This window comes from Marmota monax, unplaced genomic scaffold (assembly GCF_021218885.2).
Source record: "Marmota monax isolate L192 unplaced genomic scaffold, Marmota_monax_Labrador192_F-V1.1 WCK01_AAM20220418_F8-fsc00036, whole genome shotgun sequence".
Taxonomy (NCBI): Eukaryota; Metazoa; Chordata; class Mammalia; order Rodentia; family Sciuridae; genus Marmota; species Marmota monax.
Genome location: NW_026694491.1, coordinates 7728230 through 7740922, shown reverse-complemented (window position 1 = coordinate 7740922; position 12693 = coordinate 7728230). Strand labels below are relative to the sequence as shown.

General features: G+C 40.3%; 1 long non-coding RNA gene across 3 annotated transcripts in view; it reads right to left on the bottom strand.

Annotated features, from left to right (window-relative positions):
• LOC124075775 (uncharacterized) overlaps positions 1–12693 on the bottom strand; it is an 81492-nt gene that overhangs the window by 31335 nt on the left and 37464 nt on the right. For all 3 annotated transcript variants that reach the window (XR_009224468.1, XR_006846155.2, XR_006846156.2), the window contains 2 exons: positions 6473–6654; positions 1446–1527 (listed from right to left, as the gene is read on the bottom strand). This is a non-coding gene — a long non-coding RNA (uncharacterized LOC124075775). The remainder of the gene's footprint in view (positions 1–1445; positions 1528–6472; positions 6655–12693) is intronic.

Genomic DNA, 12693 nt, shown 5'->3' with positions numbered 1-12693 from the left:
TTTTCTGGCTGCTAAGAATAATAATAGACATGGGGATACAAATATCTCTTTGACAGGCTGATTTTCTTTCATTTGGCTATAACCTCAGCAATGGGATTGCCGGATCAAATAGTATTTCTATGTCTAGTGTTTTGAGGAACCTCCAAACTGTTTTCCATACTAGCTATACTAATTTACATTCCCACCAACAGTGAATTATCCATTTTTCTTAGGGTATATCTATAGACTGCGTCACTTGAAATAATTTCTGCATGAGATTAAGCCACTCATTTGAGATTTGGTTTTATTTATATCATTTTCCTTTCAAATTAAAAAAATTGCTTCATTTTATGATTAATTTTTTATAATCATATTAAACACTTATATGCTTTTGAAATAAAAACAAAAACAAAATATATTCAGATGCATCTAGCTTCTATCTCTTCCATTCCATTTCCTCACTCTCCCATGAATAAACATTTTCTGTGATTTTTTTTAATGTAAGCAAATTTATATTCAGATTACTTTTCCTTAAAGGCTAGCATACTATAGACACTTCTCCCCACAAAATTTTTTAACTCAATAAAAAGCCGTAGGGATCATTTCATAAACTTACTGATTTTTTTTTTTTAAAGTGCATTACATCCCAGCCCAGATGAGAAATTTTGGCCATAAAATGGGCTGTTTGGGCTACTGCTGGGGAAAAAAAAAAAAAAGAAAGAAAGATTTAATCGAAATGTATTACAAAAAAAATATGCAGATTGGGGCTTTGTAGTAAATCTTCATAAAATGACTCACCAAGTTCACAGCATCACGGCATCGTGCTGGGAAAAATTAGAGTAGGTGGCTTTGCTTCTGAGAGGCATACACAGTGTACAATTTTACCATGCAAAATGCTTTTGCTACTACAATTTTCCTTTGCTTTGCCTTTTTGAAAAGTAATGTTCCTTCCTATTTTAGTGGCACCATTTGCATTCCTATTATTCACACTGAACTGTGATTTCCATTTTTATCTTTCCTTTGTTACTTGTTTTCATTCCAGCATTTCTCCTCTTGCTCTTTGCCTTTCCTTTATCTTGCCCTTAAATGGAGGCCTCGTGCTATGGGAACAGTGCCATGAATTTTCTAGCCATCATGCCAGGCCTTGTCCCAATTTAATGATATAAATTCCCTTGAACCATTGCCAACAAAGCTAGGACATCCCACACACATTTGCTATGGAAACACCTTCATGACTAATGGTCTCTCAAATTAAGGCATTTTAAAATTGAAGCTCGAAGTGGTTTTCTTTTCTTTTCTCTTTTCTCTTTTTAAAGCATATTCTGCAGCTTAGGAAAAAAGCAAAGCAATTCCCTAAAAGTCATGAGTTGCCATATTATTATATGGAGCATATTTTAGAGGTAAACTCCTACAACCCCAATCCCAAGGTATGGGCATAATGAAAGCCAGAGTTTGCTCCTACTCACCTGTGTCTTTAACAGCAACCTCTGTTTTCTTCTGCTCCCTGTTTATGAGTTCAGGTCTCTGAGTTGTGCCAAGTGCTTTCCCCTAAAATCAAAACAGGCATCCAAGACCCTGCATGGTGTGCATGCTGCCAAATCACCAAATCACAGCCCACCACTTTTTCCTCTCACACTGTACTAGTAAATTGCAGAGACTTGTTTAGACCCACCAGGCCATTCTGTGTCCTTGTTCAAGCTATTGCCTCAGTCAAAGATTATGCCTATTTCCCAGGCAAATCATCTCCCTTTCATTCTTCAACGCCTTGTTCAGGTGTTACCTGTTCTATGATTTCCTATCACATCTTCTCCTCCCATCCAGAGAGAGCTGATCATTCCCTCTCTGTATGATTTTTTTTTTTTTTAATGTGCCCATGGAACTGTGACTGTCCCTAAGGTAAATTTGTTTCCCACCACCTGGCACCGTGCTTGACAAATATTGGTTTTTGCTCAATTAATGGCAGTTAATTAAATGATTGAATGAATCAATGGACATGTGACTATTCGCATCAGCTGTCATTTCACTACCCTCATTTTCTTCTAATCTTGAACTTCTACCTCCTACCTGGGCCCCTAACAGAAGACAGAACTGGCCTGCCCAGGAGTCATGTCTCCAGATTTCAATGAATGAGTGGCGAAAGCTGATAATCTGATGAGTTTATCTATCCCAGTGAGGGAAGACTAGAACAGTGTCTCCCCAGTTCATTATAAGATTCACCTCCATAAAATTATAGATGGCCGGACCTTGTTCTGATGTATTTCCATTCAGTAGGTATCAGTTTGACGAAAGATCTCTCTATTCTTCTTAAAGCATTTTCTTGAACTTCCCTTGAACTTTTTTAGAAAGCATTTAAAAAGCACTTTCTTGCAGTGATGAGGCAAGGTTTGGAACTACCTGATGAGAAACACAATCACTGTACATCCATTGTGCTCTCTAACAGAAACCATCAAAAGACACACCCTGCTGTTTTGCCCAGCTCCTGGATGGCCAAGCAGTGACTCTGTGACTCGATAGAGAAGACAGAAGGGAAACGTTGTCTTTTTTATGTGATCTGCAGAAGTCAATCCTATTCTACTTGTGAGCTAATTGTAGGTCAGCTCCCTGACCACAGAAGTGAGATGTTATTCTTTATTACATTTACATCCTTGCAATAGATGTAGTTAGACACAAGTCCACTTAAAAGCTTAAATAAACATATTGTACCAAAAAACCATTTAGGGAGTAGGTCAGCAGTCTGAAATCTCATTGTCTAGGAAGGTAAATGGCTTCACTTATACTTACTTTTTTCTCAGTATCAGGCTTCCCCTCCCCCCCACAACCCCCATCTTTCCCCAATAGCCACTCTTCTTTCCCTGACTCTACAGGAGCAAGGTTCAACAGATCAGCAGCTTCCTCCTTTGATAACCACATGATTTCTTTTCTTTCCTTTTTAATTTTTTTTTGTAGTTTTTCTATTTACTAATACTTTTGGGGTTCCCAGTAAAATCTTAGTTTACTAAATATCCCAAAGGAATGAAAGACCTAATTTTAGGTAAAATAGAAAGTGCACTATCAAAGCACCTGGCTGTACCCATCCTTAACTGTCAGAGTGACAAAGGGGCAGGGAGAAGTGGCTCATTTCCTCCTTCTTACCATCAACATCTCTATGAAAACTGAGCTCAGCTGTTCACACCCTGGGCAGGGGCTGCTATCAACCACATCACAACCAGTTGAGAAGAACAGGATGTTATGAGTACAGCACAAACCTCCGAGGTAGACTCAAAATCATATTTCCCAGGCTAATGCTTACCTGTTTTCTTTCATTTTCAAGAGAAAACTCTTGTGTTCTATAAAATGTAAGCAAACCTTACCCTAGAGAAGAACAGTGCCGAAATGACAGACCTCCTTATTTTCATTTTATTAATGGAAAGAAAGCCCACTCTGGATTTATAGAACCCCAGCTCTGCTCTTTTGTGGTTGAAGCACTTGTAGGGTGTGTGTCAGACATTTCACCCACTCTTAGGCTGCAAAATGAAGACACAGAAGTCAGGTGGGATTCTTCTGTTGAACCTTGTTCTGGTACTCAGAAAGCAAAACAAGATAACAAAAGGAGGCACTGATAAGGAAACTGAAGTTGAAGAGTTTGACCCCTAATATTGCACATGCTCAGTAGGTGCTCATTTGTGAGCCTGAGTGCACCCCTCTGTAAATAGCAGTTAAAAAACAAATGATCCCACTGTGCAGTCCACCAGCTGTTGGGCCTGACTTTGATCACGGGTCACTGCTGAGCTGATACCATGCTGGTTGAGATGGAATTTTAGAATCAGACATATCTGGGTTTGCATCTGGATCTACGACTATTGTTGGAGGGATCTCATGCATGTGACTTAACCTTTCTGAACCTGTTTCCTTTAATTCACTTATGGGAGAACTGACTGAAAATGCATGGCAAGGATTTACAGTGTCTGTCACTTGAGAAGAACTCAATTGTTATTTTTATTATTAAATAAACATATTAATCAGAACCCAGTTGGTCGTAAGGGAAACAAACTTAACTCAAAATGGCTTAAAAAAAAATGGAAATGATTGCCAAGTTTGATTTAGGCACATGTAGATCTTGGGCCCAAAGGAAGTCCCAGAACTTGATATTCACCCCACCTTCTTCCTTCACGTGGCTCTGCTGGGCTGTTTGGCCTTCATTCTTCTGCAGGTTCCTGAACAATTCTAGGCTTATATTCTCCCAGCTGAGAAACCCTGGCTCTATCAAAAGTTCTCTTTGTATCTCACTAATGGGTCAATAGACCCATCTCTGAGCCCGACATTGTGGCAGAGACAGAGGGAAAGAGACAGAGAGAGAGGGGCATCCCTAACTGACCAAGCTTGAGTCGTGTGTCATCCTGAGACTGGATGGAGAACGATGCCAGCCCCACTCAGGCCACAGCAATTCAGAGTGTGAGATGAGAGTCTCCCAAAGGGAGATGAAGTCACCCTATCACTCAAGAAAGTAGGTGTGAGTACTGAGTAAAGGTCCAAAAATTAACTTCTCTGTTCTTAAGCACTTGCAGAGAAAGTACCAATTTCACCTTCCAGTTGATGGAACAAGGTCTTCAAAAATGGAAAGACTTCTCCCAGACCCCTTCTAAGGCAAAAGAAATAGGAACTATGGGAATAGACCTCTGACTCATCATCCCCCAAGGCATCAAGCTGCAGTAGATACCCCAGAGGACTTTGGGGAAGGGAAATGCAGCTCTTCTTGATGTCAAGCCAAAAGGCCATCCATAGAAAAGCTTTTCTTGGTCACTGTGTGTGGTTTTGACATGTATGAATTTGTTCTGATTCATTTTGAGTTTTTCTTGTGTTTTTTTTTTTTCTGTACTTCATGTTAAAGAGAAGCCCATCAAACTGTTTCCTTTCATATGGTCCTAATTAAATCTCACTCCAAAATAGTGGTCCTTCATTCTAATGTCCCTTTCTCCTCGAATTTCATCACTTATTGAATAAAAAAAGGAGCTAAAAATGTCCCCAGGTTTTCTAACCACTGGCCAGAGGGAGGACAGCTCTTTTTCAAAAGAAATCCAAACAAACTTGTCTGACATATTTCTTCTTACCAAAGCAGTTTTATATTAATTGTAGAAAGGTTAGAAGATATAAATAAGCAAAAAATAAAGGGAGGGAAAAAATAAAAGAAGAAGAGAACAAAGAAATGAAAGAACAATGGAGGGCAGAAGAGAAAAGAAAGGATAATATCAGCCCAGAGAAGCCCTTGCTAACCTCTTCACAGTCTGCCTTTCAAAGCTTTCTCTTTACATATTTAGTGGGGTTTATTTTTTTTCACAAAGACAGGATTATACTCTTTTGTAACCTGCTTGTGCCACTACTCCATACATCCAAATTATTAAATATGATTTATCTCAGTTCTATATGTTCAGAATCCTTAACCTTCTAGTGACGGACAAGTATTTGTTGAAATTTCCTGATATGATATGAAAATGCTGACCATATGAATATTTTTTCTGGGGGGAGGGCTTCTAGCTTTCACTAAGCTTTTCAAAGGTATCTCTAATACAAATTTGTTTTTAAAAGCCACTGTTTTTACATCCTCATTTTAAATGGTAGAAATAGATATCTATCTGAAAAGGAGAGAGACAGAAGATGGACCTCATGATTCATTTTATCAGATTCTTCTTACTGGGTGTTTAGATCCATTCGGGTTCTGAGCTGGTATAAACACTACACTATAAACCTAACTGTTGATTTAAAGCTCTAACCACATAACTATTTCCCCATTTAGACATTGCTGGCAATTTCTAAAGGGTGGAGTAACAGACACTGAAAAATTGTCACAGCTCTTACTAGGTGGCATTTTACCCCCAAAGAGGCCACATTGTTCTCTCACCAAAAGAACAGTGAGAGCCCCTCCTCCTGCAAATCCATCAGGGGGAGGAGCAATGTTTCCTGACTCCCTTTGGGGATGTTACTGATACAAAGTCCCACCCTCAGCTCTGGGGCAAAACTGCAGCACCTCTGTTTACATTTCTGTAAGGAAACGTGGGCATGCCCAGGCAGAGAAGAACAGCACACCACCACGCAGTGATCACACACTGAGATCTGATGATTCCCTTTGAGGAAACAGAATGATTTTCAGAATTGTGGGGGTTGCCAGTGGGAAGTTCACGCAGATGAAGGAACAGGCCTCACTCTGGTAGTTTCAAAGGGGTGGGGAAGAATAGGTAAGCAAAATAGTAATGGGAAATAAAGGGTTCCACTAAGTTTCACTTACATCCACGAAAAGTTTTCAACTAGTGTTTGGAAATACAGGAACTGCAGGTTAATGGAAGAAACACCATTCTCTGACTTCAGGTATTTCCACACAGGGTTCTTATTAAGGAATTTACTGGAACAGTTTTAATCACCCCAAAGTAAATGCTGATTTTGTTTACAAAGCATATCTGCTCTGGGAGATCTAAGGCAATCTGGATCATAACATAGAAGGACAAAACCAGAGTGTACTGACCTCCAGAACTCCAAGGACTGGCAACACGGGGACCATTGTTTATGTGTTCTGTGTGACAAGCAGCTACAAGGCCACCTTCGACACTGAAGTCCCCTCGGAGCGAAAGAACCAAACCACCAAGAGGTTGTTGATCACTGATGATTTGGGACTCACAAAAGGTGTCCTCCCAACTTCAGGTTTTCCTAGAGAAATAACAGTAGCCATGAGCCCTTGGAGAAGTCCACTAGGAAATATAGGAAATACCAGGAAGGACCCTCCCTTCCTTTGGCTCTGATGTTTCTTCAGCAAGTCCTTTTCCTCGGACTATCCTGCCAAAAAGTTGCTAAACCACCTCAAGATGACACTCTTTCTAATGAGAAGTGAGGCAAAGCTCTTTTACAAAAGCCCCTTAAGCAGCACACCTCTGTCCTTCCTCAGAGCACTTTCCTGAGAAGCCCAGTGTGTGTAATCCTGTGTTCTCAGACGGAAAAACCAAAACACAGAAAGATTCAATGGGCTTATCTGAGATGACCTAGTAAGTCATCCACCAAATGTGTGACCCCTGACAACTTGTGACACACCAGTGTTGGCGCTGACAACTCAGGGCCATCGGTGCTCCTGTGCAGAACAGGGAAGGAACTCATTTACTGGCCCCAAAGACTCACAACTGTTATGGAGATGGCAAATTCAATCAGACCCTCATTAAAAGATCCAAATCAGGCCTGACAGAGTCTTCATTAGATCTCAAAACACTGTGTGTTGTGTATTTTGCAGCTCCGAGTCCCCGAAATGTTCATGGCTTCAAAATTGGTTGTTTTGGAGTCAGAAAGGACTCTCCACAAAGAAAAGCACTAGCAAAACCCAGACGTCCTGTATGAGATTCAGAGACAAGATTAAGAAGCTAAAACTAAACAATGCTGTATGCAGGGGCAGGTCCTGTCCAAAGAAGCAGGCTTCCTAATGGGCTAGAAGTAGACAAAAGAAAAAAAAAAACCGTCATTGAAACAAACCAACTAGAAAAAAAGGAAAAAAAAAATGACAAGAGCATTGTCCTGATTTCATCATAGAGGCAAATGGAAAATTCTCTTTTGAAGAAGAATTTCCTATCAGTTATGTCTCATTTTATAAATTTTGTTTTCTTGGCCAGAAAAATGCCATCCTGTAGAATTGGGGGTGGTGGGGGCAGTCATCTAACCCCAGACAAGTCATTTTCTTCCCTTCTTTGACAATGGAATCAAATCCTACCACTTTTTTTCAAAGGTGGTGCCAGTGAGACCAGCCGTTCAGATAAGCAGTCAATGGCCATTGAATTAATGAGACTTGAGAAGAGCCAAAAAGCCTGCTTGCCAGAGTGCCAAAGGCTTCCATCATTAAAGCCCCTCGGATGAATGGGGCATTGCATTTCCAAAACACTCCATCGCAAATACTAATGTCGGCCTAGCACAGTGCCCAGGCCATCACAGTCATTCAATGTTTATTGAACGAATAAAAGAATGATTGTGGCCTGTGAAAGATAATAAGCTGTGATTATATTGGTTAGATTCTATGCCAAAAATATGTAAGTATCTGGAACATATTAACTCATTTGCTCCCACTCCATGTTGTTGTGAAGTAGGTTCTCAGTTGGCCAGCTGCCAACAAGCCCAAGTCAGCTCTTAAAGAAATTGGAACACGGGGAGCCTGTGTGGGATGGAGGGAAGGGATCTCAGGAAAGATCCTGAGGTTTGGCAGAAGAAGAAGAAACCCAATAGGTTAGCTCGTGCCCTTGGCAGCCAGCACAGTGTGGGGGCCCACGCCATTCTCCCAGAGGCCTGGAGGAAGAGTTTTCCCATCTAGAGGAGCTACCGATTAGTGGTGATCACACAAGTTCAGGAGTTCAAATCCCTGCTCTCTTATTTTCTAGAAATGAGACAGGGCTCAGCGTTACCTCTGTCTGCCTTAGAAACCATCACCCCCAAAAGAAGCATAAAAATAACTCTCTTTAGCCTTTTGTAAGGACTAATGCAGATGCTCCTCAACTTACTTTCCAATAGATTCACCATAAATTGAAAAGATCATAAGTCAAAGTTCGTTTCACACACCTAACCTACCAAACATCATGGCTCAGCCTAGCCCAACATAAACATGCCCAGAACACTGACATTAGCTAGCAGTTGTGTACAACCATTTAACAACAAAGCCTAATTTTACTTATATATAGTGTCTGATTGTTTATTTTATTATATGTTTTATTGATCCAGGTCTCACTTCATTGCCCATGCTGTCCTTGAACTCTTGGGCTTGAACTATCCTCTGGCCCCAAACTCCTGAGTAGCTGTGATTGCAAGCATTTGCCATTGTGCCCAAGACAAAGGCTGTTTTATAATAAAGTGCTGAATATCTCATGAAATTTATTGAATACTTGTATCCAGAAAACACTGGCAACTCAGGACACTGCAAATGACCAGTTGCTCACTCTTGTGATCACCTGGGTATGAGCTCACTGCCATGTCCAGCTATCAGAGAATGTCACACCATGGCACTAGCTTGGGAAAAGATTAAAATTCAAAATATAAACTATAGTTTCTATTGAGTGCATATCACTTGTATACTATATGAAAGTCAAAAAAATCATTAAGTCAAGCCATTGTCAAGTTGGGGATCCTCTCTACACAGAAAGCCCATAGAAAAGTGGTGGTGGAATTTAGGAAGCACTCAATTAATAGGGGTTATTAATATTTTCATTAATAGCTTCACCATTTACTTGAATCTGTATAGCAAGATAGTGGGGGCAGGCCACTTATTTCTTTCCATTATAATTTCCACAAATCACAGTAGGGAAGCTGGTTAACTGCCTTAGCAGCTGCTGCCTCTGGTTAGTATCACAAGTCCATAGCAGAGACAGACGGTGCTTTTCACATACACACTTCTGCCATGGGCAAGTCATTGGACGGCTCTTTGCCTCAGCGGCTCAACAGAAAAATTGGATAATAATATTATGTCTCTCATTGTATGGTTGTGGAAGAGAGTTAGCCGACTTAATTCCCAGATGGAATCTAGAACAGTCCCAGGCAGAAAACATCTATGATCATTGCTATTTCCTGTGTGTGAATGTGAGTTCTTGATTTTTTCTAAGAATGAGTACAATATTGATAATCAATTTTCTTTTTTATCTTATTTGTTGTTGTTTAGTACCAGGGATTGAACCCAGGAGCGTAAAACCATTGAGCCACATCTCCAGCCCTTTTTATGTTTTATTTAGAGACAGGGTCTCTCTAAGTTGCTTAGGGCCTCGATAAGTTGTTGAGGCTGGCTTTGAACTTACCATCCTCCTACGGTGAATCCTCTGGAGCCACTAGGGTTATAAGGGATGTGCCACCAGGCCTGGTGATAATCAATTTTCAATTGAACAACAACAAAAATCTGGGGACATACAGGTATTTACCAAAATTAGTGTTTTCATAGGATGGAACACAATAACTAGCCTGAGAGGGTTGGGAGATGGGGTCTTTAGCTTCCTATTCCCACTAAGCCTCTCTGAATACTAAATCCATGTCCATATTGTGACTCTGGTGAAACTGCTATTAAATGCTGCAGTGGCAATTAAGGTCTCTTAAAACCATGATTAAAGGCATTATGCTAGAACTGGACAAGGAAGGCTAGAGATGATCATCATTCAATTTGCAGTCCCCACTTTCTGTGCTGCTCTGGGCATCCGTCTAGAATCACAAAACTCTGCATTCAACCTCAATTCCCTCAGTGGCCCTTCCGGGAGAGATAACATGCCATTTCTTTCCAAGTCAGTCAAACAGAAAGACCATTTCCAACTCTGGGAAAAGGTATTGGCAGAAATGGGATGATAAGTGGAGGAATAAGTTCTAGGTTGTTTTCTTTGGAATTTTAAAGTCTGGATTTCCTGGGTAATCCCATGCTCTATTTTTATTCTTACATAAATCCAATTTGAAACTCAAAATGATTGTTCACAGCATACAGCTATGAAAGAAAGACATACATATATGCCCATATCATTTCGGGGTGGGCAACCTATTTCTCACCCTTACAACTTCCACAAAAACACAATAGAGAAGTGGGAGAACCGCCTCAGCAGCTGTTGCCTGTGCTTGGGACACGCTGTGTGTTTGAAAGAGGTAGACATGTGCATTTCACATCTAAACAGAGCAGTCCCCAAGTTAGGAAACCGGCAGTGCTGTGTAATAGACAGCGAGGAGCAGAGAACGTCTGTTCATTGACATGCAAATGACAATAGCAGGCATTCTTCAGTGTTTAAGGAATCCCATGACGGGTTTGACCACAAGCAGGTTATTAAAGTGAAACAAGGCGATTTTGTTCGTTATGAAAAGCACTGTCCTTTCCCAGTGAGTGGCACATTCAGGGCTATTTACATTTCAACAAACAACCAACAATAAATCAATATAAATACTCCTTCAAATCCATTTTCGTTTTTGAAGAATAATAGTTGTTCCAACGAACGCGATTACACAAGAACCTGAATCAAGTAGAAATAATAATAATTTTTTAAAAATCCAGCATTCGGTCAATTCTATGTAAATTGCTAAATCATTCATAAGAAAGGCCCCTCAAAAGCACTGGAGCAGAATTAAGAGAAATCGGATTTTGCGATTCAAGAAGTGGAAATCCAATTGTAATAATGATAACCGATAGCTACATGTGGGATTATCATGTGATATCTTTATTATTTACTATGTGATAGAAAATATTGAGTACTTATTATTGCAGTAGACATACTACATGCATCATGACATTTAGTTCTCACAATTACCCCATGGATCAGATACTGTTATAATCCTCGTTTTAAAAACAAAGAAATGGAAGCTTAAAGTTACTGAAAATTTTCAGTAACTTCTCTCAAACAAACAAACCAAAAATAGTAACAGAGAGGATTGAGGCTTCTGATCCAGGATTCTGACCTGCATTGGAATGGAGCTCTTAAACATAACCCACACATCCTCTCCATGGAGATTAGATTCACTGACAGAAATTGGATTTTAGCTAGTAACATATTCTGGGGATTCGAGAGGTACATGTCAGAGCTTGGGTCAAGAGCTGTGAACCAGACAGACATGGCCCACCTTCACTGATTGACAGTCCATGGTAGGAGAAGGATATTAAATATAATCACCCATTATAATTGTGACAAGTGTACAGGAGGAAAAGACTTCAATACAAGGAAAACAAAGAAAGGAAGACAGAACTGAGTCTTAGAAAGTCAGGAAAAGCTTCTTTGAGGAAGTAACATTTAAGCCTGGGCAAAAGTTAGCCAGATAAGAGAATGGTGGGAGGAAGAGGAGCATGGATCATGATGCTTTAAGTTGTCTGGACTGTCAGAGAAAGCCCAATGCAAATTTGCTTAAAACACAAAGATATTTATTGGTCACTGAGCTCTTAACAGCTTCAGGAACAATTAGATCCAGGCACTGGCTTTGTTTCGCAGAGACTTTAGCTATCCTTCCAAATTATATGTTGGTGTCAGTCTCCTAGTTTCTATCATGATAGTGTCTTCCAGGAACAACCACACTGTGCTTATTCACATTCAGAGAAAGACAGAGTTCCTTTTAATGCTCATTAAGTCATCTCCAACTAATCCTTGTCATCAAGAGATGCCTAAACCAATCACTGTGGAAAGAAGGATGGATTTGTGGACCTATATATTTTAGGGTAAGTCTATTCCATCCAAACCACATGGCTGCTAAGGGTGGACGGTAAGTATATGAAAGAAGCAACCAAAACTTTCGTGTCAAAGAGAAAGCTACTCTGGTCAACGAGAAAAGCACATGCAAAAAATCTTAGGCGGTAAGATAAGATGTTTGAGGATCTAATGTGTCTAGTGTGGAAACTAAAAAATGAAGAGGAGGAGGACATCAGACAGGGTTTCACAGTCAGGAAAGAGGCTGGTAGATCACACAGATGCTTTAAAAACCATATTTGAGATCTGAGCCAATAGACAGCCAGCTCCGACCTCAGGGCTTGAGGTGAGGCAGGACATCGTGATGGAAGGATGTGGTCGAGACAAGTGGCTCAAAATATTACACCAGGAAGCAGAGAGACTTCACTTACCAGATACAAAACATATACCCCAAAGGCACACCCCCCAATGTCCACCTGCTCCAGCCACACCCTACCCACCTTTAGTCACCACTCAGTTAATAACATCAGGTGATTAATTCACTGATTGGGTTAAGGCTCTCATAACCCAATCATTTTTCTTCAAAACTTTCTTGCAT